Below are 27,266 nucleotides of genomic sequence, written 5' to 3' on the forward strand. Positions count from 1 at the left end.
TATGAGTGAGGAAGTCATTAGTAGGTCATTGGAGGAGTGGAGAATATATGCTAAAAGCAGAAATTTGCCATTAGATCTGCTTGTGTTTTCTAGACCTAAAAGTCTCAGGGATGCTTAAAAACTATTTCCAATCGCTAAACTTTAAAAATCCTCACTATCTTCTTTAATAGTCCACATGTTGTAGATGGACAGGTTAAAGGTAAATGCTGCTTTTCTGCAATTTCTCTTTAATTTCTCACACTATCTGAGTTGTTACTGTGCTTAAATCAATTGCTCTAGTAGTATTTTATGTTGTACCACCAGCGTTATATGACTTAAGGTAAAAAAAGTGAAACAACTTTTTAATATAAAAGTATATCAGCTACACATCCCCTAGCACTTTTACTGTCTGTCATGCATGCCAATAGATTTGTTTTAAATGTTAATCTTTATGACTTCACCACTACATGTCGATCTGAATATTTCAGCCGCAATGTGTTGAAAGCAGGAAGTAAATTCTCAGGCTTGCCTCTGGTTTTAATTATTCATCTGGTTATATAACAACTCATTTATTTAACATGATGCTTCATTGCCATCTGTGTTCATTCTCACAGCAGACATGACTTTTAGGGCACTGAAAGAATTAGATCCAGGGCTCTGGATTGGTTAAATGTGGTACAGCTCCGTAACATGAAAATGTACTTAGGCTATATAATAAAACATAAAGCTTAATGATAAAAGTTAAAAAATAAAAAATAAAAACCCCTAAATAAAGGAAATAAGTAACTAAATCAAAGTGAATAAATCATTTCTAATATTTTATTTTAATGGGACAACAGCTATTAAAGTACAACTACACAACTACCAAATTAAGTTAATATGTAATGCACAGATCTAATAAAGTGAAAAAAACTTTTGTATTCTTCCTAATTGAGCCAAATATTCATTTATTTTTCCTTCCAGACACTGCAGATCATAGTGGGAAGGTTTTTTTCAGCAGAGGCAGTGCTGTCAATCCTTAAATAGTGGGCAGGCTAAGAATTGTCAGGTGTTGATGACAAGCAATGTGGATATCCATGCACTCTACAACATTTATTATCCTTTTGTACTGTAAGCAACTTTGCTCCGAATACCGAAATGCAGTATTGTTGCCATACTCTAACAGAAAGCTGCATTAGGTAGACTTTTTGGGGATTTTTGCAGGCGGGACAAAAAATGTAAGTGCTAATGCAGAGGAGCCTTTCTTTTATTGCAGTGGGGAATCAGATTTCCAATCATATACAATTATTTTTCTCCCTTATTTGAAAACCTAAAAATAATGCAAACACCAAAACTCACCCCCAAAATGACATAGCATTTATTTCTTGATGACCTCTGGCAGGTATTTATTCAGCTGTCACTATTCTCTGGTTTGTTGCCAGTATAATAAAATCTGATTAGTTTGTGTGGATTACTGTACTTGGTATATCATGATTGTTTTTTCCACCTTTTTGCTGAATGAAACAGATTTTGTATAGTTTACCTTAAAGTTCACCCCTCATTTGCATTCCCCTCTTATTTATTATGACTTTAAAAAAAATAAATAAATACACTGTATATAGAAGTGACATACTCACCTAAGTCTGCTATTCAGGAACCTTGCCAGTCCCAATTCCAGGGGAATGACACATGGGCACCTAAAGGAGGACCCTAATTCCTGTACACACAAAAACATAGAAGATTTAGGATTGGAGACTGAAAAAAAATCCTAACCAATTGAAATTGGTCATCAGAACATTGCCTTGTTTTAGGATCAGCAGCTTGAATATAGATCTCCTATACACAAAAGAAGATAAATGGCTCAGGACCTATAATGCCTTATAAGCATTATATAGGTATTTGTGTGTGTTTGTGTGTATATATATATATATATATATATATATATATAAATATATTATATATACCCATACATAAACCTGTATTATTATTATTAACCCCTCCCTACTATATAAACACATTTTGAATTTGGGTAAGTTTATAGTCCTGTAGGATAAGCTTTGAGACCTTTGTTATTCCAAAACAACAATATTGAAGCCCATTTACTGGATCCATGTCATTGTAATATAGGAGCCTGAACTATATATATATTATTTTCTCTTATTAATATTTCTCAGGTGCAAATGTCACTAGTATAAATACTATGCATACAGATATTTCTGGGCACTGCACTGCTTGCCTCCATTGCAATTGCACAGAATATTGTTACTATATTCCTACATCCTTGGTTTGTTTTTATATTTACAGTGCAGCTACTCTTGGCCCTGGAGAGCGAAGTGGTCTCTTCAAATAATTAAATCTAAGACTGGTAATGAGAAATCCTATTTGTCATTTCTGTACTAGAGTTCAGAACTGTTTTTGATTTGCCTTCAGTCTACTTTTGGATGAATTTCCATCTTCTCCTTATGCCTGAGGCTTGTTTGTGGCTGGAGTATTGTGTTTATGAAGCTTCACAGTTCCAAAACAAGCTTGGCTCATTTGATAGGAGTGTCATTTTGGCTTACAAAGCCCAAAACAGCGCCCCAGAAAAAAAGTTAAAGCGAAAAAAAAACTAAATTGCTTTCTACTGCTTTTGAACTATGCCAACTTTGTATGACTAGAAAGTTTACACAGTTGAATTTTTAATTAAATAACCTAAAAAATCTTTTGACACTTCCTCAAAAATGATTTCATCAGTAGCATCAATCATACTATAAATATTGTCTTACCTCTCCAGCCAAAATGTCTAATTAGTGGCAGTCATTAATCTTGCTATAGGCACAGATTCTCATAAGATAAGAAACTGCTTCAAAAACAGCAGCTAAAAAATAACATGTCTAAAGGACTCTAAATAATGCATACAAGTATAAAGCATCTTCTGTTTACTCTGGGGAAGTTAGAAAACACACTCAAACTTCAAGTACACAAAAAGCAAAATCTTTTTATCTGACAATCGTGGGTCTTCTTGCCCTTGCTGTCTTTTAACTCGAATGCAGCATCGTTAGGAATCACACTGTTCAGATTTAATTGCACGGCAGTTCATGGGGGCTTCAGAATAAATCATCAAAAATATGGAGGAGACTGCAGCTCATATTGAACCCTCTAGCAATTTGTAAGATATGTTCCTGTTACATAAAGGTGGTTAAAAAAAATTCTTAGCTATGGGAAAACAAATGCAAGATGTGTATTATTCAGGTACAAAAAACATTTTCAGTGCAAAGGCTAAAAAGTTCTCTAATTGCTACAGATTCACACATTACGACATTTAACCATGAGGTCACAGGGCAGAAACACATTTGTAACCCGGTGATCTCCATTTCTCAAGGTGACAGCCACATTAATCATGGTCTGGACATTTTGAAAGTATCTGTCTTAATCCAAAATGTCCATATGATCCATTGTTTCATTAATACCTGATGAGTCTTGGCAATAATGTCATGTTGATCCTCTTGGAAATTTTATGTTTACATTTCTTGTATTACACGTCATTATTTACAGTAAGTGCCAAGAAATTTACTGTCAGAGTGAACAAAATAGAAACTTATTTTTGCATAAAACACAGGCGTCATGTATATTATATATAAAGCTTGTTCCATAAACTAGAGAATATGAAAATCTAAATAGTAATTAAGGTTAAAGTACATACAATACCCCATAATTTATACATATATACAGTATTTATATATTGGAAAGAAGTCTTAAAAGATGAAAGTTTTTTGAAATTAGTAACATAAATCCCAATAAAATTGACACCATTGTTTCTCAAAGAATCACAACTTGGAATATCCTCAAATGACCTTGTGATTTATTGGTGGTCCTAACCTGCAGTCACACAACCCAATCATGCATCAGCAATCACTTAAGGACTTAAGGATGTACAAGTAATCAAGAACTGCACCAGTTTTGGTTTACTTCCTATTTATCCCACACCTCCTTGCAAGTCTCTTTCAGTGGTAACTCAACTCTTCTTCAACTCAACTCTCCCCCCCCCCCTTTGGTGTTCCCCAGTAGATCTGGTCAGTATATGGAACAGCTCTCTTTTCTCTGTACTGTACTCTGTACTGTACTGATATTCTAGAATACCAACCGTATGTAGATGACACACAAATCTACCTGACCATCATGGATGGCTGACAGGTTTCCGAAACTCTACCTGGATCAGACAGATTCCATGTTTCCCCCCCCCCCCCCCACAAAAGCCCCTGACATCTCCCTAACAATAATAACACAGTAACTGTTAATAATGATTAAAAACATGGCTAATTTAAATCAGCTAATTTAAGATCTATGTGCTATTCAAAAGGCACCTTTACTTTTATTTCTAAAGTATTTAAAATAAAACTTACCCTTGGTGGTACAAGAAAAGTCATTGGTTTCTGTTGTTAGGCCACCCTCTGCACCGGATTCAGATTTGTGGAGTAACATGTGGGCCCATGTCTAGGGTACATAGGGTTATAGTGATCAGATGTCGTCCCTAATTTCTTCCCATTCTATTCCATTTGCTTCTTATGCATCCTTGATAATTCTGTTTTAAAACTGGAATAAGAAAAGAAAAAACATACATTTTCTCACCCATTCTCGTTGCTATCATATTTTATCACACTTGAGAGCTTATTTAAACATGGCTTGGAAAGTTTAGTAACCAATATGAATAAGTGCTCAGTAAGATGACTTGGTATGACTTAATGTAAACTATAACTGGATACTATTTTGCTCAAACCTTATGAATCATAAGCAACTACTATATTTTATTATTTTCACCTTACTTCATCCATTTTTTGCATCTCAGTGTTTCCTCTATTTTTGCAGTCACTTCCTTTCTACATGCATGCCCCTGATTGGTAGCTTCATGGCATTGTTCTGGGCCAGCTATTTCAAGATTTCCAGTGACCTTAAATGCTAAAGATAACTCTGATATATAGGATTTTTCCCTTACTTTCTGTTATTTGGTGACAATGATAAATAAGAGCCATAATAAAGCATAAAGTTTGGCAAATGGCCCTATTTTCAAAGTTAAAAAAGTTTTCCCTATACAAACACTTTAACAGGTAAAAGATTAAGTAACATTTATATTTTGATTACCATTTTAAAATGTATTTTGGATATTGATCTGCCTCATCTGTCCTATAAAATATTTGCCAAAGAGTGTGGGAGTATGAATGTCTTTGGAGGGAAGCTTAATTTGTACAGTAACATCAAGATTTTACATTTTGTGGTTTATTGCTAAGAACATGAACGTCATGATAAGTAAGAAACTTTTATAAGTAAGTGGAAAAAAACTCAGGTGTATCATTATTTGCTATGAGAAGAGAATAAGGAAATTAAGATTTTGCATGTAGTATATTAAAAGGTCCCACTGTGATTTATCATTTTGCAGTGACCAAGCTTGTTCAGAACTTTTGAATAGTAATAGTACATTCTAAAAATACTAAAATCACAGCCCTGAAACGATCTGACTCCCATGTAAACTGACAAGAAAGATAAGTATTTCAAAATGCGATACTGACGATAGCAGAATGTAGGCTTTCAATTATGCAGAACAAGTTGTCATTTCTGCAGAGATAATTTAAATATGAAGACACTCAAAAGTCACACTCGGGCAGGATTACTTTAGTCATATTCCTGCAGTTATAATACTGATCACTGAAGGACTGTGGAGGTCATTTGATCAGCATCACTTAATCAAACATCATCAAAGTCATCAGTCATTTTTATAACGGTGCACTTGACGATAGAGGGATATTAGAAGGATTTCTTGATTACTTCAATAACTTCCAAGTGAAGTATCCTTGCTTAAATACTGTGATACATACACCATTAAGAAGATTTTATTTAAAACTAAAGTAGAAGCTGCTATACTTTTTCTTCCTCAGTTTAATTCTTTCCCATCTCATTATTTATTGATCGCACATTGATCAGGAATTCACTTGCTTTGCCAATTGAAGTCACTCCCACCCATCTCTGAGCACCAATAATGTAACTTAGTGGGATGAACTTTCTCTGCTATTGGTGTTCAGAGCAAAGGGGAGGCATTGATTAGACCAGGAACTGGATATATGGATGTACAGTGGTAACCAGTATATTGAGGCCGTTGGGGGACAAATTGCCCCTACAAATTGCATGTAGCATCCAAAAAAAGGTTGCTGCTCCTGCTATAAAAAGGATAATGAACAGACCCATTTGGACCATGAATAATTTTAAAAATGCTTGTTTTTAGCTGAACTTCAACTTTACCTGCACCTGAACACCTTGCCTTGAACACTCTCATTTATGACTTTCAACTCAAATAAGACACATTCTTGCTCACTGTTTTGGCTTGATTTTTATAAATATCCCTTGGCCCTGGTCTACTCTGTGGGCTTCTGCTCCTCTATCAATCTGTGCCTCCAAGCCACCATTCTTACCCAAGTCCTAAGGCAACCTATCCTTGAAGTATTATACAGGAATCAAAGTGGCACACTATGACATTTAGAAAAAAACACTGCAAACTTTATTTTGCATATAAAATACAGCTTGCACTAGAAGTTTTCAAAACTTCAGAGTGTGGAACTTTGATCCCTGTATCATAATTCTGAGTACAATCATCCAAGAAACCTTAGCCATCAACCTACTCAAAGCCCAATAAAACACATACTTTATCAGACACCATTCATATGGTGAAGAACCAAGGATATCAGCTCTAAATTTACCCATAGATGATTAATTTTTTATTTGGATATTACTGACCTGGAAGGTATTGTAATGGCTATCTATCTATCTATCTATCTATCTATCTATCTATCTATCTATCATTAAAAGGACAGGGGCTCTTTGGTAACATTGTTGTTTACCTTTATATCTTCATTGTATAAGTGTGGTTCTTTATATACCTGGCACAGAAATCCAACAGGATTACTTTTATGTGAAAGTGTAGTTACTTATTCATAAGCCATGAAGCACCATTCAGTTTGATGTGGAGCGTGTGAGTAGTTTACATGGAAGAAAATACATGATAGAAGTAAAATCTTCTTCTTCTAACAGGTGCATCTCTGCAGGAGACAAGAGGAGTAAAAACAAAGGTCGCGTGGAAGACTTTTTCATGCACATGTTCTCATTAAGAAACAGCGTGACCTTTAGATAATCTTTACTCTGGTTCTGTGTTTACATTATCAAAGGCAGACACTAAGAAGGAGAGATAAAAGAGTACTTCACATTTTGACTTTAATTATTTTTACTTCAATGCCCGTTTTGATTTTTTATCTTGATAGAAGTTGAGACAGGTTTGAGTTTAAAGTGAAGGAAAAATTAACTTACATAAATAGGTGTAAAGTATAACTCCAATCAAACCTTTATCTTTCTAGGGATTTTTTCCCGAAGGGATAGAAATTGTATAATGGTTTTATTGCTGTCTGTGCCAAGTAGATAGTTTTCTCTGTTTTAGGTAGTAAGGTGGAAATCTATAGTGTTAAATATTGTATAGGAATAGGAGTTTTAACTTTAAATACAAAATGAATGATAGTGTAAATGTAAACCTTAACGAATTACATTTAGTTTACTAAAGCACTGTGTTTTATAAATAAATTGTCTTTTTTATCCATTGTTCTATCTCCAATGCTGCTAATCTGCTGCCAATTTGCATCCATCTTCTGTCTGCATAATGCACACCAGCCATTACATTTCTTAAAGTGGGTTTCATAATACTGACAACATTGGGCCATGTTTGTTAAACTGGTCACTTAGTAGTGCTCTCCAATGGAATGCTACATGGCAATTTGACAAAACAGATGCTCAGCCAAGAAATTAATCTTTGTCACCCCGTAACAGAAACTGTCTTCATGATAGGATCATCATTATGATAGAAGATGCAAATTAAAAGTTGAAAATCCTAAATTACCTTTGCAGTGGCTTGTCCCCTGTACTGCAAGGGTTAACTGATTATTTTTCTTTACCATTAAAAACAGTTTTATTTACCACAGCCTTCTTCATTTTTGTGAGACCGCTCCCTGGGAAACACTTTTCTATGCCTCTTTATTAGTTGCAGGCCAACAACATCACATACAAGGTGAGCGATAGACAAGGTAAATATATATGCCTTGTATTGGTACCCTAGACCAGTGGTCCCCAACCTTTCGGAGCTCACGGACCACTTATCTCTCAGACACCAGACCGTGAATGCGTGGGGAGCTGCAAGTCATTCAAAGGGGAAGAAACTTTCCCCGAGCGACGTCCTGATGCCAGAACCCGTCCACTCTCCCATCACAGGCCTGAGTCCAGAGACATAACCCGCCCTGAGTCTACGATCTGTACGAGAGACATGGCCCGTGGCTCTGCCCAGGGCGTCCCCCCAAGTGGGGTCCTTCTCCCCCCCTCGCGCTGGGAGGTGCACCGGCCAGAGCTGCAGGGGGTTGGGGACCCCTGCCCTAGACGAAAAGGGCATTTAACCGTTGTAGTGTAAGGGTTAGCCCCCAAGGTTCACTTTTAAAAAAATATTGAACATGAATTGCTTTGACATGTTAAAGGTTCTGTAAAATTATAAGGCGTACGTTTGTTTTACCATTTCGCTTTCACATATCATATCTTTACCACTATTGACAGCAGTTAGTTAAAAAGTAAAACATTCAATATTAAAGATTTTTCACGTTTTTACACAAACTCATACACTTTACACTTACTCATACAACAATTAAACACTAACTATATTTACTATAGTAAAAAAAAACTTTTTTTTTGTTTTTAATTGGAATTGCCATTAAAAAAACCTTGCTTATACTCAGGTCACACCAGTAGATGACGCTGTGTCTTTATGTAAAGAGTAAAGACTAATTGGAGTCAAGATGCATGGGTTTGTTAGACACATATATTGGAGGTGTTCAGTTTATCAACTGGCTATATGTATATATCTTTGTATGTTTTGATGTGTATGACTAACATGAGAACACAGCACCATATATAGGTGGCCAACAATAAATCACAAAAGATAATTTAGGAGCAAGTGACCCATAATAACCAACACTAAAGTAAAAAGTAAAATGTTTTAACCTGTAAGGAAAAGAACAGACTTTGCCCATGCGATTTTATTTTTTTACCCCTTTAAAAATGTTTTAAAAGAACATAATAAATCACAGTAATTTTATAGGCATTCCTTTTGATTACTGCTTTGATTTTTATCAGGGAAAGCCGCATTATCTGCCTTGAGTTTTTACCCAAGTCAAAGCATTTTCCAGTATACTAAGGTAAAAATAAGTATCTTTTTTATATTTGGGTCAGTTTATATTCAGTTATATAAACTGGGTACTACATTTTTTTTTGCAAAATATAAATGTATTTCTTGTATATAGTGCCAATCCGTTTCCATTGTAATCCAGTCATACACTAATGGATTACATTTAAATCCAAAATTGTGCTTCACGCACAATATCAGTATCTATTTCTCATTTTATCAAAAGAATAAAGTGATTGTAGCTGTTTTAGTGCACTTGCAGCTAAACCTGCTGATTACAGTACTTGATACATTATTAGCACTAAGAGTTCATTTTGCAAGACAAGCCTTTAAGAGATGCACTCTTTTCATCAGCAGCAATACTGTTTTTGACTTTTTCAAGAGAGTGAGTCACTTGAAAGCTCATTCTGAACAATGAACTCTTAGTGCTAATACAAAAGTATCACATACAGTTCTCAATTATTTTATCCTGAGACAGTGGATATATTTGGGGATACATAAATCATCTATATAAAGAGTTCCCATACTTATGGTCAAGGTAAACTAAGAGTATCAGTGAAAAAGAGAAAGCTTATCCATTCAGATATGAACAGGTATTGTCTGATTCTAATGTTCTATTGGTCTTTATGTATCACAATCTGGATTTTCGTGGAGTATGTGATTCAGTCCATTTCAGCTCTTCTGTCTTCCTTTAAAAAACGAAATGAAATAGCCACATTTCTGCCCTGAAATATTATATTGATTTCTTTCTAGGTAGGCCTATAAAACATTGCAAATGGCCATGGCTCAGGCTAATAAATTCCTCTAAAGCATAGCAAAGGCAAAAATTGAAGCTAACTCCACTTTGCAAGTTGTTGGTGCGCACTTACAAGTAAACAGGAAAACTAATGGGCTGATGGTTAAATCACTAGTACATTACTCCAGCTAAATCACTTTTCAGGCAATTTGAAGTCAGCTTCTCAGTCTAATCACCTTCTCTGAGATAGACTCCGATAATAATACAGTGGGGATTTAACTGTTTGCTGCCACATCAGCAAAACTGTGGTCTTTGTCATGTTTTTTTTAGATATACAAGGGAAAGAAATCAGAATAATGCTAACTATTTTTTGATACAAGAGGCTAATATCAAATCAAATTCAGATTCTTACTTTGGGTGCCTTAAAATACATTTAATTATTTATAATTAGATAGAGAGCTGAATACATATGTGTTTTTGTATGTATGCTTATGGAGCAGCAATAATGTATGTAATGTGTTCAATATATATCTGCATATATACAGTACATAAATAAGAGAGCAGCTGCTGGTCTTCTAAATTATACTTTATTGAAGGATCTGATTGGAGATCATTGCAATAGTAAATATTAGGTAGCCATTGTTTGGGGAATCTGTACCACCCTGAACAATCACGAACCAATGGGAACGCTGCCCACTATTTATCAAACTACCTTCCAGCTGGTAATACATTAATGGCGGGTAGTGATCCCATTGGTGGTTCCATTCCGAATAGTGACAAATAAGAGAGTGTTAGGCAAGGTAAAGCATTAACTTGGAGATGATTTTGGTTTTACATTTGCTGCGCCTTGCAAATGTTTGGTAAGCAACAAACACCTAAAGTTTCATGTAAACCAAAGTTGCTGTAAGTTTAAATGTCAATGATACGTTTGTAATTAGAAAAGATTAGCTGTAAGAAGGCTACAGTCAAGCCATTTGTTACACTTACATTGGTTTACATTGTGCATACCTTTTTTGAGAACTAATTCCTGAGCTCTCCTTAAACAGAACTAAAGTTCCACTTTTGAAATCTACAATCGGGCAGATTGTTATTGTGAAAAGGGACAGGTGATGTCCATTCTGCAAAAAAAAAAACTTACTTGCCTGACTGCTCTCCTACAACTGTCAAAAACTGCATTCATAGCTATGTCCGAGAAGCTGGGATACCTTGTTTTCCCTGTGGCTGCTGGACCTCAATGAATGTCATCTCCGGCCGAGTAAGATGATCAGTTGAAACAAGGAAGAGAAAAAAATGGCTGCACCAGTTGAGAATGGGGAAAGGTGAGTGTACTTATAAAATTGCAGTCAGGCAGAACAAGCCAGTGGCACCCCTCTTATCTGTGTTCCTTGGGACAGTACTGTGGTTGGATGGATCTCAGGGAACAATCATCTAATGTGTATACAAGGCATATGTGTTATTCATCTCCTCAATGTATTACCTACATTGTGATGTTTTTGCAGGGTGGGCAATTCTCTAAATATATAGAAAAAAATCAGATTTTAACAATTAGCCCAATTTGTGAATGGTTCACTCGTCTTTGAGAGATAAGAATATTCACAATTCATCCTGCATCTAAACCTAGGCAAGCCTGTCCTAAGTGAAAGATTGGTGCCAAGTCAGAATGCTTGTTAGAGTATTCCCGAAGGAAATGTGACGTAACCTTATGTCTAAAACTGAAATACAGACAGCAAATATAGGCGCCACATCGATATATCATGGTAAATTATCATATCTGCTTCAGTAGCTATAATTTACATGGAAATGATTGTGACCTTCATTGTAAAGTTGAATGGCACTCACATGTCAATTTTTTAGGCAGCTTACCAGGCACAGTAAATACATGTTAATTATTAAATGCCTCAGAACACCAAGCTGTGTTATTTTAGAACCAGGTAAAAAGTGTCATCTTACATAATCTTACTGCTTTTAGTTTTGTCTTGTCTAGTCATTTATAGACAACAGATTGTAGTATATCTTTTTGTGTGAGTTTCTGTTTAAACCAGTTAAAAACTTTTATCTGTAAAGCCCAAGTTCAGTCAAAATCAGACAAAACCTGTGCACTACTGTTTTTTGGTGCTGTGACTTACAATAATTCTATCTCTCAGTTGATGTTCTTCTAGAAATATTTAATCTAAAAAGCTAAGCACACCCCCTGATCCCAGGGCTTTGTGAAACTCCCAGACCAGAGGACAGCAAAATGGTGCCCTACACTCACCATGATGCAGAGGGATGTGCAGCTCCAAGGAGTTCCAGAGAGGCAGATTACCTGCCTTGTGTGACCCACCTGAAGACATCACCAATAGGTAATATATATATATATAAATATATATATATATATATATATATATATATATACTGCAAGATTTACCTGCAGGGGGTGAATGATGGATTAGTAATCCGCAGTTGGGCTAAATTATTATTAACCTCGTAACTTTCACTACCTTCCCTAACCTATTGATGGCTATTGTCACAGTCCAGATCATGCATTTATATTCAACCTTCAAAAAACAGGCATCTATGTCAGGTAAATAATTTTACAAATGGACCATTTGATAGGCTCTTAGTGTGTTCAGCCACATGACTATACCTGCAGTGGCATAAGAATGATCACACAGGCATAGCGCAAATTATAGATAAAATGGTAGATGTCTGTCAAAATAATTTTCCACCTTGATGGAAACTTATTCTCTGCAGACAATCATTTTTGAAGCATTTCATCAGTACAAATGACCATTTAGCAGACAGGACAATTGTAGTTTAAAAGGATAGCTGCTACTTTATTCTCTAAATGATAGGAAAGAACAACCAATTACCCCAAAACCAAATGAGTAATGATGACAACAATGACTCCTACTGATCGTTCCAATCTGGACATTCTCATGGAAAATATTCATTATATTCGCATACACATTTATATCAATTGATTCTATTTTGTTTTTACAGACAATATATTTACAGGAATCATACTGCTTTTTTATCCAATCAAAGAAGAGCACACTTTTGTTAGAAGTGTATATTATGATATATTTGTAAGGTTCTGTTACTTTCATAGCTCATAAAAAATATACAATAATATGCTAGAAAAGATGTTACAATATTACATAAATATTTTTCTGTGTATACTTCAAAGACTGAGCTGAACTTTTCCATCGGTGAAAGTAAGAATGGCTTTATAATTCTTTAGATGTGAAAGAATCTAGATATATTTTGAAATAAGCATTCGTATTTTTTTCATTTGAAATAAAGCAATTACATTACTGACCCAAGGAGTCATGCAATTACTTCTTCAACCTGCAAGGCAAAATTGGCTTTGTCTAAGAGGATTTAACAAAAGGTGGAGCTATAATAGGCTTTTCTTTACAACAACATGTAGCCATGTCAAATAGAATGGGGGAAATTGGATGGCAGCTGGCCATCACTAACATGTACACGATAATTGAATACATCCATCATGTGATGCCTCAGTTCAGTTTTTTTCTGCTTCACCAGGGCCGTCAATCCCTGATCGGGCTCTTTAACCTCAACAAGGGTAATAATTTGTTCTAGAATTTGGAGCAGACATGATTTGGAATGACAAAGCACTCTTTTAATATGTCAGACAATGGGAAACTGACTCAACAGTGGTCAATTGCAGAATGCCCAATGTGATATGAAGACTTTGCATTTCCATGTTATGTTCACATAACTGTAATATTAGTAATACATATGAGTACTGGATAAAACCAAGCTAAAGCTTTGGCTGATTCAAAGGCTATTTCATAAAAGAAAAAGAACTGCTACAGGTATAAAGACAGCGGCACCCAAAATGCTCTTATTATGGCAAAATTTAAGGTCATGGTAAACAAAAGATTTGGTACCATCACACTTGAGACTCAGATCTCAAGTGTATATGACTTAAGCAGCGCAATGCGTACACAGTTTATTGTCCAACAGCAATAAATAAAGTTATTGAATAACTCTTCCCAATATGCCTAGTTATAAATGTACACCAGTGTAGCAACAAACCCCAACTTTATTTAGTTTTGATCAGTTTTGTAAGAGAACTCTGACAATCTGAATGATTTTATGGTGATGAATAGACAACTAATGCAGAGTGCTTCAATATTTGTGAACTGTATGTTGGAATGTCTAATAAGAAAGACCAGCACTAGTACTTTGAAGACTACTCCTGCTGACTTATGATCTAGAATTCATTAACTCTATTTGTAGAGCAGGACGAGATCCTTCTTATTTACATGATTAATTAAGCTACATGCAACTTAATATTCTGGTCTGCAGAACTACATTCACAGGACATCCCTAAACTATCTGATATCCTGGAGTAAAAGACCTTACTCACCACCTGCTAGATGTAGAAAGGATAAATAAAAAATATTACCATGAAAAAAATTGTTATACTTATTTAAACATAAATCTATAAAAAAAAGTAAGGTCCTGAAATACATTCTTTCTTATGTTGGAAATCTTTTTGTTCAGATGCCAAATAAAGACCTGAACTTCTGGGCTGACTAACCAATACTGACTATGATTTTCCCACTTGGACACCTGTATGAAACAACTTGGACTTATATCGTAAACTTGCATTAGAGATAGTGGTAAGAACTGCAAGCAAAGATAAATTACTTTCTTGAACATCTCTTTAATGCTGAGTTGCTCTTTTGTTTTTACTGTAGGCAAAGCTAATATTTCAGCTAGCTAGCTCAATTCACTTCATACTAATAGTAACAAAAAAATCAGTTTTTTAGTTTCTCGTAATACTGTATATACAGTTATATAATAAGACACCTAGTCTTTGGTTATGGGTAATCTTTACAAAATCAGAATGAATACATGGAGGAAGAAGAATATTCCAAAAGAAGGAGAATACTCCTAATATGTTACAGTATATACAAATCTAGAAGTACAGATCTGCAGGCTAGCCATTTAAGACCACAAACCCCATGATTTATTAAAGGGTTTTTATGCTTTTATGTCTTGCTGCCCTATCACTAATCCAGAACATGCATAGAGTAAAAAATGTGTGTATAGTTAAAACACAAATTTAAGTTTTAGTATGGAAGGATTAAAAACAATCTGAGATTACCTTGTGCTTCTTGTCCTTAAACTTCACTCACTTATCACAGCACAACTGTAGTTTTATATAAAAATCATGCCAAGCATATTTCATTCTGTTTGTTTTTCATATATTTCATATGTTCCAGTCCATCACAAATATTGATTTTAAATAACAGGTAGTATATTCCTGTATCCAAGGCCCACGTGTTGTGTTTGTGTGTGTTGTGTTGCTTTTTTTTTCCAATTCAATTTTTTTTTTTGCTTGGAGTAAATGTCAAAACAAGTCTGCAAAACCAATTAGGCAGCAAACAAACAAGATTAAAAGTGCTGTGTGAATTATGCATTGTTGTGCTTTGGTGCAGGGACTTAAACAAGTACTTCCTGTGCCATGCACTAACTCTGTTAGCTAAACAAATATTTGTTTTGCTGTACTGGTAACTAGATTGCAACTCTAAATATCAAATGTCTTTTTGCCACATGGGGCTATGATGAAAAAAATAATAAACCAAATTAGGATAAAGACTTAGAGGTTTCCTGGTTGGGGAGTTTCAGCTATATATTGTTATAAGAACAGCAAAAGTATATCAACTGATTTATAGTCACAAATTACTATGCTTTACATCTTAGTAATACATTTAACCAAACTCTGCCTTGGCAAACCAACAGTGATTCAGATCGCCGAGATCTCTATGTTTACCACTTGGTAGCGCTATTTGCACCTGTGTAAATTTTGCTTAAAACAGAAAGCCATCACAAAATGTCTGCATTATCTGAACTAATGTTACATAAATGGACCGAACATGAATGTACAAGTTACATCAAATCATTGTTAAAGTGTACTTGTTATCTCAATGATACAAAAAAGTTCACTGTACAGCAGGGCTTCACCAGTAATGTTCAGACTTGCATTTACATAGTGACTTTTTTTTAGGGCTATAAATTATTGTCCTCAGAAAATATATTAAAGTTCAAGTACCTAACGTATCATGTTCTCACAGGTTTACTTCTTTACTAAAACTGGTCTCTTTGGTTCTTTGTAGTTATATGACATCATCATGTATGATGCAGGACAAGCAGTCCTGCACTGTAAGTAAGGATATAGATGGCTGACCAAAAGTAGAAAGAAAAGGAAAGTGCTAGCTGCTGTGAAATAAGGTAGGCAGGACTGATTTTCAATTGTATTCTAGACAAAAATGAATATTTACCCCTTGCAGTGCAAGAGAAGCCCAACTGCAAGGGGAGTTTAACAAGAAACTGCATTTTATGTTCAGCAAAGAAACATTATTACATTTGTAGCCAGCCCCCAACTTTTAAAGGCATGCCTGCTTGTGTTGTATATAATAGTATGCCTATGCCTAAAATATTGCAGAGTTTCAAAATATTAGTTGTAATTCTGTAATTAGATAATATACCTTTTGTAAGGGTATGAATTTTAGAATTAGATATATATACCCACATACATACACACCATAAAAAGACTATGAGTATAAGGAATGCAGTTATTGCATGCTCTATTACTTTTTAAAGCACTGCATGGATCACACCCGAATTACACCTGTAATACAACCTGACCTGACCGAACATTCAGGGTCATATGTCAGTAAATTATACTGTAAGAGATCATCCTCAGACTAATACTGTTAAATGAGCTGTTCTAGCTCCTAGCAAAGGAACAGCACATCAATCTGCAATCACCGTTACTCATTTATCATCTGATACAACAAACATCTTTTGTTCCAAAGAAAGCTGTCAAAAATTCAGCAGAAAGCAGCACACAAATGTAGTAATCACTTTTACATGCACTGCTTGTTTTCTCAGGTGATCAAGTTGAATGACTGTAATGCAGGAATGCACACTATTTGTAGAGAATACAATGCAGTTATTTGTAGTTTAAAAGGAAGCAAGACAAAGGAAACACGCCTACAAACCTTTTATCAGTATTTTGCAGAACTATTACTGCAGAGTCTGGTGAAACATGACTAGTTATCTATATAGCTTTAAGTAAACCCATTTTTAATGTTGTAAACAACAATGATTAAAAGGTTACCTTATCCTGCAGTGATGTAGGGGTCAGTGTGAAGAACCACAACATGCGACAAATTCTTGGATGAATTAATTTTGATTGCAATTTGCCTTTATTTCTTATTATTTATTAATGGACCATCTGTTGTTTCCCATTTAGAAAGTGAAATCATACTCTATATCTATAAAGGGGCTTGTGCAGAGGAGCTGGGTACTGCATCTTACACAAAGCAGTTGGGGAGCTGCATGTTACTTGAACCAGTAGTCTTATTTGTCCAAAATGTGCTCCTCACTGTACTTGTAGAATTTTTCCTCCTCTGCTGATCCAATTGCTAGTTGAGAGGTTGTTTCATTTCCCCAAATTAAACGTTTTTATAACGAACTGCATATAATTTAATTTCTGTTTGGGTGTTGGGTCTTTTGATTGTACAAGCTTCTGTCTCAGCATATTGCTTGGCTTTGAATTCTTTTGGCACTCCACTCCATGACTATATTACTCATGTCCTGCTTTTCCTTTCCATTCAAAGGTCTTGTGTCCAGTCTAGATAACCACAAAGGATCAGAGCACTCTATGTATAACATACTTCAAAAATTGGAATTGATTATTCTTCTGTAACTATCTAATCTACAATATGGTCCACATACCCGAACCAATGATTTGATATTGATAAACCAAAGAGTTCTAGGCTCTCTTCTCCACCCTGTTCATGTACGCTTTAGCTACAACTGGGGATCTCATGCACTGCCGGGGTTCTGGATGCAGAAGTTATCCTTCTCCTTGATAATGGTGCTGAGAAAAAGTCCCAGAACATACTTGGTCTGGCAGGAGTTCTGTTAGACTGGCAAAAGTCTTATCTCACAGTCTCCTCACAGCTTTATTAGCAGACTAATAGTAGAAATTCAGAATTTATTACATCCTCATTCCAGAATGTTTGTCATTATTGAAGGTATTCATTAATAGAAAAAGATGATTAGGTATACTATACTGTGGAATAACTACATTAACAGTCATTAAAATTAGATTTTTATATTAACATTGTATAATTTACTATAGAGCACAACTCATATTGAAAGAAAAACATCAACAGTATGAGCCAGACAGGATTATATTGTTTTACATGGTATAAACGTAAAGTCAAGCCAAAAACTTTTGCTCTAACTATAGACGGGTTTGGAAAAGATTAGAGCTCCTCATGTTTTTGCTGCTATTTGGAGTTCCTATATGACTATGGACTGTGGACTTTGTACAGCACTGTATAATATGTCGGCAGTATATAAATACTGTGTAATAATATATCTATCTATATCTCTCTCTCTATATTTATATATATACATATAAATATATACAGCTGACAATCAAAAATCCAGCCAAGGCAAAGATTTTGGAGCGCATTTTCAAATTTACACTGTTTTCTGGAGGCGCCGTTTATGTTTTGATGGTGCTGTACTCCAGAATCAGCTGTTAGGTCTTGCTTTTCCTCCACAAATTGAAGCTGTTCCTGCTGCTGAGGATGCTGTTACTGTCAGTCATGAAGATGATCATCCTGACAGCCCAGTTTAGTTTCTTTTCAAGGGTACAGTAACACTATTTTGTTTAGTTGAACTAAAATTTTGTAAAACTGTTTTATTTAGTTGGTGAACATTAAAAATTTCATTTGCTTTTCATTTGGTGTCATTTCAATATATACAGCATATATAACCTTCAAAAATCCGGAATTTTCAAAATCCAGAGGTTGCCAGATTTTTGAATGTCAACCTGTATTTAACCTAACTTTCTGTACTGCTGACAATGTTGTGCCAAAAATTGTTATGAGGATAGCACAACAGTGACCCCAATATCCCATTGTCGTTCATTCATTGCCAATGGATTTGGAGAGAACAGGTGACTAGGGAAACAAAACTTCACATATCCATGAAAATGGCAATTCCAGACATGATTTTAGGTAGGAAGGCAAGGGTACAGTTAGGGCAGCAAATCATCTCTGAAAAATTTAAAAAAAACTGCATTCTCTTGTACTCTGCTGAAGACATTACATTTTTTCCATAGAAAATAAATACTTTGTATATACCAAAATATATATTTCAAATACCAGAAATTGTACTAGTTGACAATTGAATATCCGGCCATCGGAAATCCGGATCCTTGCAGTACACTGTTTGGCCACTAATGTTTTGATGGTGCTGTTCTGCAGAAACAGCTGTAAGGTCTTGCTTGCTAAACTAAATACATGCTGAGACGTCCCTGCTCCCTGCTCTCTGGAACTGTGCCGGATGTCCGCGGGTGCTGCGAGAGGAAGGCTGGCCTGTGTGTGGAGGTAGGTATAACTTTTAAAAAAATCTGAAATTTTCAAAAATCTGGCGCACCACAGGTCCGGAGGTTGCCAGATTTTTGATTTTCAATCTGTAGTAATAATGGAATCTAGACAACCAATCCAAGGGACAAAACAGAATGAAGCAGATACCCAGGTGACACCTACACTTGGTAAAATAAAAGTTGGAAATATAACAATAATAGTTGTTTTTTATCTGAGCTTTGATAATAAATTAAGAATGGCGCCATGTATATATGGTGGCTGCCTTACATATCCACTTGGCACACTTATCAGATTTAATTATGCATGTTTTTCCAAGCAGCCTTATACAGTACCTATATTCCCATTAAAGTCCATAAAAAATGAAGCTGTCTGTACCCCCAGAGTACAAATCTCCATTTTCCTGTATTTACAAATTTTATTTCCAGTTCTACATGTTGGATACCAGTCTGTACTGTGTGAGGGCAGAAATTCCTTTTTCAATTTATAACCTATAAAGGTCCAATTAAACAAAGTATTTTTTATAATAAACCATTTCTTACAGATAGCGATATGCTTATTTTTTAACAAATAGATATACCTTAAATAGCTGAGTAGCATTTTTATACATTAAAAAGTATCTAGCAGTAATTCCAAAGGTGTAGTACTAACCCAGCCACGATGAAAGAAATATTCAATTACCAATTAAAAATAAAGCATGCCATGCAGGAGCAAAATAATACCTTCATTGTAATATCGTTAAAAGCACATTCTTCTTAGTGTTTTTTAACATAATGCTTTTCCTGAAACGCTGACATAGAAAATAACAGCTTAATAAACTCATTCATCATAATGGGCAAAAAACCTATGGAGCAAATTGAAATAACCTTTCAAGACCGGTGGCTTTTAAAAGTATTAATTTCTACTTGAGATAATTGGGAAGGACACCCAGGTGGACAGGCAATATTTTTATGGGATTGCCCTGTCAGCTGCTCAAATTGTCTTTGGAGTTGGGAACAATCGCTTAGCACTGAATGACAGTGAATCTTGTAAATAGGTCTTAGATGACAGGACTTGCCATAAATTCCTAAACTGAACTCCTCTCCCAAGGTCAGTCATAAAAGTATGCAGGTATCAAGTGGCCTTCACAAGAATCTAAGGAAAGTGGTAGGATTCAAAAATGGCTACTGGACGTGCTGCATGTCGTAAAATCAGCTTTAAAAATTGAAAAAAATAAATTATAGGAAAACAGGAATGTGTTCTTTCACAGTATGGAGTAGATCAACGGATGCAATTTCAGGATCTCTGTCAAACATATATTGCAGAATGTAAAGTCAGAAGAGTTGTGTTTTTAGTGCCTTATTTCCTGAGAAAGCAGAAACGTGTGTATGGTATTGCATTAGGAACTTTAATCTATTATACACTAAATTTTTTGTTTTAGTAATAATAATCAAAGTAAATAATAATTAAGTAATAATTCATGATCTTTCTTTCGAGAAATAACTTTCATCTTAATTGTAAGGTCAGTTAGTTCTTATTTACAAACTGACCAATGATAAAGCAACTTACTATGCATCTCTATGTTAATACCCTGTAGGATAAATCACAAGGTGGCGTAGGTACCAATATAAGAAGCTTAGTGGGTAAAACCAAAAAAAAAAATCCGTCTGTAATAATTATACTCTATTTTGTTTGAAAAGATCAGTCAATTAACTTTACTGTTTGCTTCATAATTCATTCATTTGGTTTGCTATCCTGTACTTATAATTTTATCAGAGTCCTTTTGATTTTAAACCAAGCAGTGCAGAATTGCATTATTTAGCAGAATAAAAAAGTAATAATGATATCAGTAATAGAGATGAAGTTAAGGTTAAAGCTACCATTGAAGTCTATTCCTCTATGTTTATTGTTAGTCCAAATCGACAAAATTCCATCAGATTCTCTAGGACTAACTGATCTAACCATAATGTACTGCATGACCTTTGGATTTTTCCAGCTGACTTGAAGGGCCAATGACAGATTCCCTGTGATGCGTTACTACACTTAGAAATCAAGGGTGATGTCATTAACAGAAATTGGATTCCCCTTGCTGTTATTGCATTTACCAGTTATGTGACAAGTTAACATTGCTGGTTGTTGCAATGGTTTACATTGTATGATAACTAACCTGTTCTCACTTCTAGGGTTATTTAAAAAAACAATAAGTATGAGATATAAGGTTAAATGAGGTATGAGGTATAACTGTTAAAATTCTGCTTTAAGCCCCACAACAAAATCTCAGATTCATTTTTTAGGGTAGGAATATTGTAAGGAGGCCAGAGAGAGGAAGGGGGGAAATTCTTGATCCCTACTTTTTTTCTGGTCACCAAGGCTCTGTGCCTGCAAAAGTATCTGGAGAAGCCTTTTATAAGACAAAAGTTTGCATATTACCATACCGTAATGGGATACATCGAAATGCATAGTTTGTTTTCCATAGGCTGCAAGTCACCACTACACTGTGTGTATATTTATATATATATATATATATATATATATATATATATCATCAAACTATTGGGTGTTTAGGATGCCTGGCTGCCCACGCTTTTGTTATATTACCACAGTAATGTAATGTAGGGACATAGGGATTGGTGGATTGGAGCAAAGCACACAGCAAGGAGTACAGTCATTTCACACCAATAAAAGTTAGAGATGTAGGGATTCCCTTAGAGGCCAAAGATCTTCTGCAAAGTGACATCCAAATAAGCACTCAGGGGCCCTGAAATTTATATTAATAGTATTTTTTAATTAGATAACAATATTAATGGCAAAATCATTAGCACATACTTTACAAATTAAAAATGTATTCCTTAATAAAAGTGCTAGGTTTATCTAAGCCCAAAAACAAAAACTTGATAAAAAGGCTGGATTTTTTAAAGCACCAGAAGACTGGAGAAGATAGGTCATCATGGGAGACCCGGGAAATCCAGAAATCATTTGTTGATAAATGTTGGTAAATTATTATTTCGTAATAAATCAGGACAACTGAATTCCTTAGATGTGGTAGCTGCATTGTTTTCTTGATTTTTTGTCTGATTTAATAAAGCTCTCCAAGGCTGGATTGAATACACTTTCATCAGTAAAACTTAGTGATCCAGCAAACCTGAAATATATCTGGTCCAGGAATAAAACATTTGCCAACAAATCAGATATCTGTTCCAGGTTTGCTGGATCACCCAGCTGCACTGATGAAAGTGTATCCTCTCCAGCCTTGGAGAGCTTTAATAAATCAGACCCATTGTATGATATGGTATTATCACTATGTAGGTATCATGGAATAATATGTAAACCCAGATGCAAAAAAATGCAGCTTGTACTTATATGACATGACCAGTGTATAATATATCATGCAGAGTGCAGGTGAGAAAAGAGATCAAGGTGTTTTAACATATGTTAGATGTCACTTAGTTATCTTATGTTTCAGGACTGGCTGGACATACTGGCTACATCTCCCTCTGTTTGCTGAAAGAAATTCTGCAGAGAAGACCATTGACCTCTTGGTGAGAAATCTGTCCCCCAATACAGCACATAGCCTACTTTTATATTTTTGTCACTACAAGCTATCTTCAGCAACTCAGACCTTCTTTCAAAATTGCAATACTTTTCAGATCTTCAGTCATATTTTATGGAATGCGCATCTTTATTGGGGGTAGTTACCCACATTTGTGGCTGACAGTAGACTGTTGTTTTTTCAGATAGTCTTGTATCTTATGACTCCTAAATCTATAAAACTAAGTGTGGATCTAGTTAATTGTTTCTTTTTTGTTAACATTTTTTGTTTCTTTTTTATTTTTAGTTAACATTTTTGTTTTTTTAGTAAAGCTCAAGTGTTTGGGTTTAAATAAAGTTGTTTGAAATATAAACAAAGATTTAACCCTAATAAAAGGCCATAGCCAAACTTTGGAACACTACTGTATTATGTCTTCTTTAAAATGAATGAATATGACTGGTATTTACATGAATTCAAAGGAAGCTTTCTTAGCTCTAAGATAGCTTCAGATCCTCACATGTATTTAAGTTAATTGTCCCCTAATTAGCTATCAATGTATAAACGTAAAGTAGGCATGTATATAAATGTGATATTTTGTAAATAGGTTATTCACACTGGTTGCCTCACCATGAACTTATGGGGGTCTGCAAAGCATTTTATCCCAAAGCTCCATGCTTTATTTCCTTGGTATTTTCTACCCACCTGACAATAAATATCACAAATATTAGGATGGTATTGTAACTTATAAAAGGTTGCATTGATACTTATAGTTACAACATGCTTTGGTCTTGATACCTGTAATATGGGAGATAACCTTTATATGAGTCTTCTCTCATTTTAGATGAATCCATTTTTCTGGACTTCTAGCTGTGACAGTTGTAGCAATTTACTGAAAAAGAACTGCAATCAAGAAAATAGATTGTTTGCTATGGGCAAGGGCCTTATTTTTCTTTCTTTCTTTCGGCATCAGTAACTGGATGATCTAATATGACTCCTCGGTCTGATATATAAAACTATAATAGATTTCTAGAGAACATACCTTACTGTAAACTGAAAGGGATCAACTGAAGTCTAATGAAATAAAAAAAAAATGATCTAATATATAAATACATAAGTTGCTTTCTCATGCATTCAGCCATTTAGGAACTGAATATTCTGTTATGGAAGATTTACAGGGGACAAGCATCTTACAACACACAATGACACGGTGCTGAATTGCCTCATTTTCTCTTGCAACTGTAGATGAGCCAAAAGCCTGCAAGCTTGAAAACCTACAGCTTTATACCAGTTCACTTAACTCCATTCAGAGGCATTTATTTGTCATCTTAACTTTATTCCAAAGGAGGAGCGACCCAGAACAGCAGAAAGGTAATTTTGTCTAGCACATCTTGATACATCTCATGCCAGCTCTCTCAGTTGGCTATGATTGCACTGATTGTTGCCAATGTAGCTAAATAAAACCTGCATTGGAAAGTGAATAATTTGCTGTAAAAATAGATTTTACTTTGCAGCTGGTACTATAAAAGTTATGTAATTACAGTCAGTGTCTGCATACTATAGCTTAACAAATGAACGCACTTTAGGAGAAATAATAGATTTTAATTGAAATTACAGAGTTTTAGTGATATGTCAATGGTCGATCAGACCCACTTAAAAAGATTTTTCTGTAAGTTAAAAGGCCAGTGACACCATACTGCATTATTTGGGTCTTTTTCAAATTTCTACAGACTTCTATCAGCATAACAAGGAGTACAGAGAGTTTGGAGAGTGTTTGTAACAGCTCCGTGTTATTAGGGTTTTAAAATAAATATCTAAAAATCATGCAAAAGGCCAGTATACTTTTATCCTTTCCTTATCCTTTTAGATTTTGAGATTTACCCCTCTTTACGCTAAAAAGGAAAGTGATTATTGGCATCATAACAATAGGTGAGGATAAATCTTTCAAAGGAGACACCTGTTCTAGTAACAGATGTTTAATTGGAATAAAACTAAGAAGAGATTTACTTTTGTATGCATGGAACTAATAGTAAAGCAAATCTCCATAATAGGACACATACTGCAAATAAGGGTTTCAGTCTACCCCTATCCAAAATGAAAACCTTTTTACAAACTCTAAGATCTTCATGAAATGCCACCCTTAACTAATACTGAAAAATAGGGGTTTGTTATCTGTGACTTTTGATAACTATGGCAAACTGTAGGCAAGAGCTGCTTTCAGTTAGGCAATTTCAATGAACCTTCTGTTCTCAATGATAAATAATGGCAAATCCAGTAAAATGAGGGATTCCCCCTAGTAAATGGCAATTCACCTGCTTGCATGCACATAGCAGAACTAAACTTAAAATTTAAATTACAAGCAGGCATATTCTTTATTGTATTAGGGACAGTCTATGTCTATTCTGCATTAAAATAAATGTACTTGCCTGTTCCTAATTATTCAACTAAATTCATCTCTCCCCGTTCCATCACTGGCATCGTCACCCCATCATTTTTCGAGTTTCGGATCTTTGGCCATCTTGATTGGCCAGGCTATAACAACGTTACTCTTATGTATGTGCATGGGAGTTCATTCATTCCTAGCAGCTAGTTATGTCGGAACTGTACACTGAGCTGTGCATAAGCAACTATGTGAATATTATAGAGAAGAATGGGAACAGACAGGTAAGTTTGTTATATTGAAGAAGGACATTTTTTTTTTAAGTTTAGTTGTACAATAACTAAAATGCCATATCTGGTTGAACTTACATTTAATAGGGAATTTTATATGGTCTATTACTGCAAGGTATATCTGCCTTCTTATCTAGCAATAAAAGAAAAAACAATCTTCATTTTATAGTATAGCCACATGAGCTACAATGGAGATACCTACTTCTTTTCAAGCACAATCCTTGAGACTGGAAGCCTGTATAAAGTCTAAATTTTCTGCCATAACAAAAATTATGACAGCATTTCAGTAACAAGGTAATATATCAATGAAACTGTATTGCTGATAGATAAAGATTAAACATTTAAAGAAAACATAAAAAGGTTCATGTAGTAGAAAACCCGCCTATATCAGTCAACCAGGTTTGGTTTATTAGGATCATAAAATGCAACAAGGAGAAAATATGGTCCATGTCGTGTCTACTTTTCTCTTATTTTTCAAAATAAGGCTCTTGAACTATACCTATACCGTTTATAATTTTGATATACAAAAAGGTAAAACCTACACTCAAATCTTTAAAATCAGGTACGAAGGCTTCTCTTCTGGTATGCACACATTCCATGTTTTTACAAATGTTACTTGTAGAAGTAACAGAGCTTACATAATATATATTGACTAAGGAATCAAAAACATAAGCAGACTTGATTAAGACATTAGAAGAAGTTTGTTTTAATCTAACATTTTATTGGGCCTCTAAAACAGCAGAGAGAAACAAACTATTAGACAAACAACCCACGTACACAAGAGAGGCTAAATGTACCATTGCATACTTTCTAATTGGCATGAACTTGTGATGCTGAACCCTGTTATCAAATACATTGATGTCATAACGAATCCCACATTACCAATTCATTTCCTTCAAAGGGAGGGCATATTTAGGTGAATTTGCTTTCAGGAAATGGGAAATCATGAGAGGGATTCAACTGTATGATACTACAGAGACACTGAATGGCAGAAAAACTAATTCAGTTGAAACAAGGCAATTACAATTTACTGTTCATCTCACACTGATTGCTGTTTACTTCCAAAAGTGTTATCTTCAGCAAAGTAACATTTTAGCCAAATAAGCATCACATGAACAAAGTAACGAAAGAACAAAGTTAAGTACAAGGTTTTATTGGGAACAATTTTGTAAAGCTATGGTTGCACTGCATAGTTGTAACCATTGGTCCAATAGGGATCTCACTGCATTAAAGCAAGGCTTTTCAAAGTGGAGGCGATGAAGATACATCAACCCCTGTAGGTATCTGAAGAGGAATTACATATGTCACCATCCCACAATACAGGTCATGACAGTTCTATTGCCTAGTCCAATCACAAGAGAACCAATGATTTGTATATAAGCCATTTATTCCAGTAACTATTAATTCAGGAAAAAAACACATGCACATTAAAGAAAACATTATGTTCTTTCAGGCAAATGCATGTGTGCTTTTTATCCAATAACATCTACTGTAGTACAATACTTTTGTAAAAAGTTGCAATTCAAGGCTTGAACATCACTTGGGAGTTTATTGCTTTGGGGGTTGCAAAGTAATTTCTCTGTGAAAACAGAATTTCTGGATAAGCCTGTTTTATGGAAAAAAATCTCTATACAAGGTAACTCCAGTAAATATTTTTATCACTTAGGTTAAACATCAAGTAAATCACATTACACTGGAGAACAATTTTGAACACATTTTTTGTTGACTTCAGTT

At 34.9% G+C, this 27,266-nt stretch overlaps 1 protein-coding gene across 1 annotated transcript in view; it reads right to left on the minus strand.

Moving 5' to 3' along the window:
- Positions 1-27,266, minus strand: part of HS3ST5 (heparan sulfate-glucosamine 3-sulfotransferase 5) — a 156,566-nt gene that overhangs the window by 34,564 nt on the left and 94,736 nt on the right. Inside the window, exon 3 of the mRNA XM_072408780.1 lies at positions 4,341-4,530. The gene's annotated coding sequence lies outside the window, so the exon portion shown is untranslated. The remainder of the gene's footprint in view (positions 1-4,340; positions 4,531-27,266) is intronic.

The sequence above is a fragment of the Pyxicephalus adspersus genome, chromosome 4 (genome assembly GCF_032062135.1).
Source record: "Pyxicephalus adspersus chromosome 4, UCB_Pads_2.0, whole genome shotgun sequence".
NCBI classification, from domain to species: domain Eukaryota; kingdom Metazoa; phylum Chordata; class Amphibia; order Anura; family Pyxicephalidae; genus Pyxicephalus; species Pyxicephalus adspersus.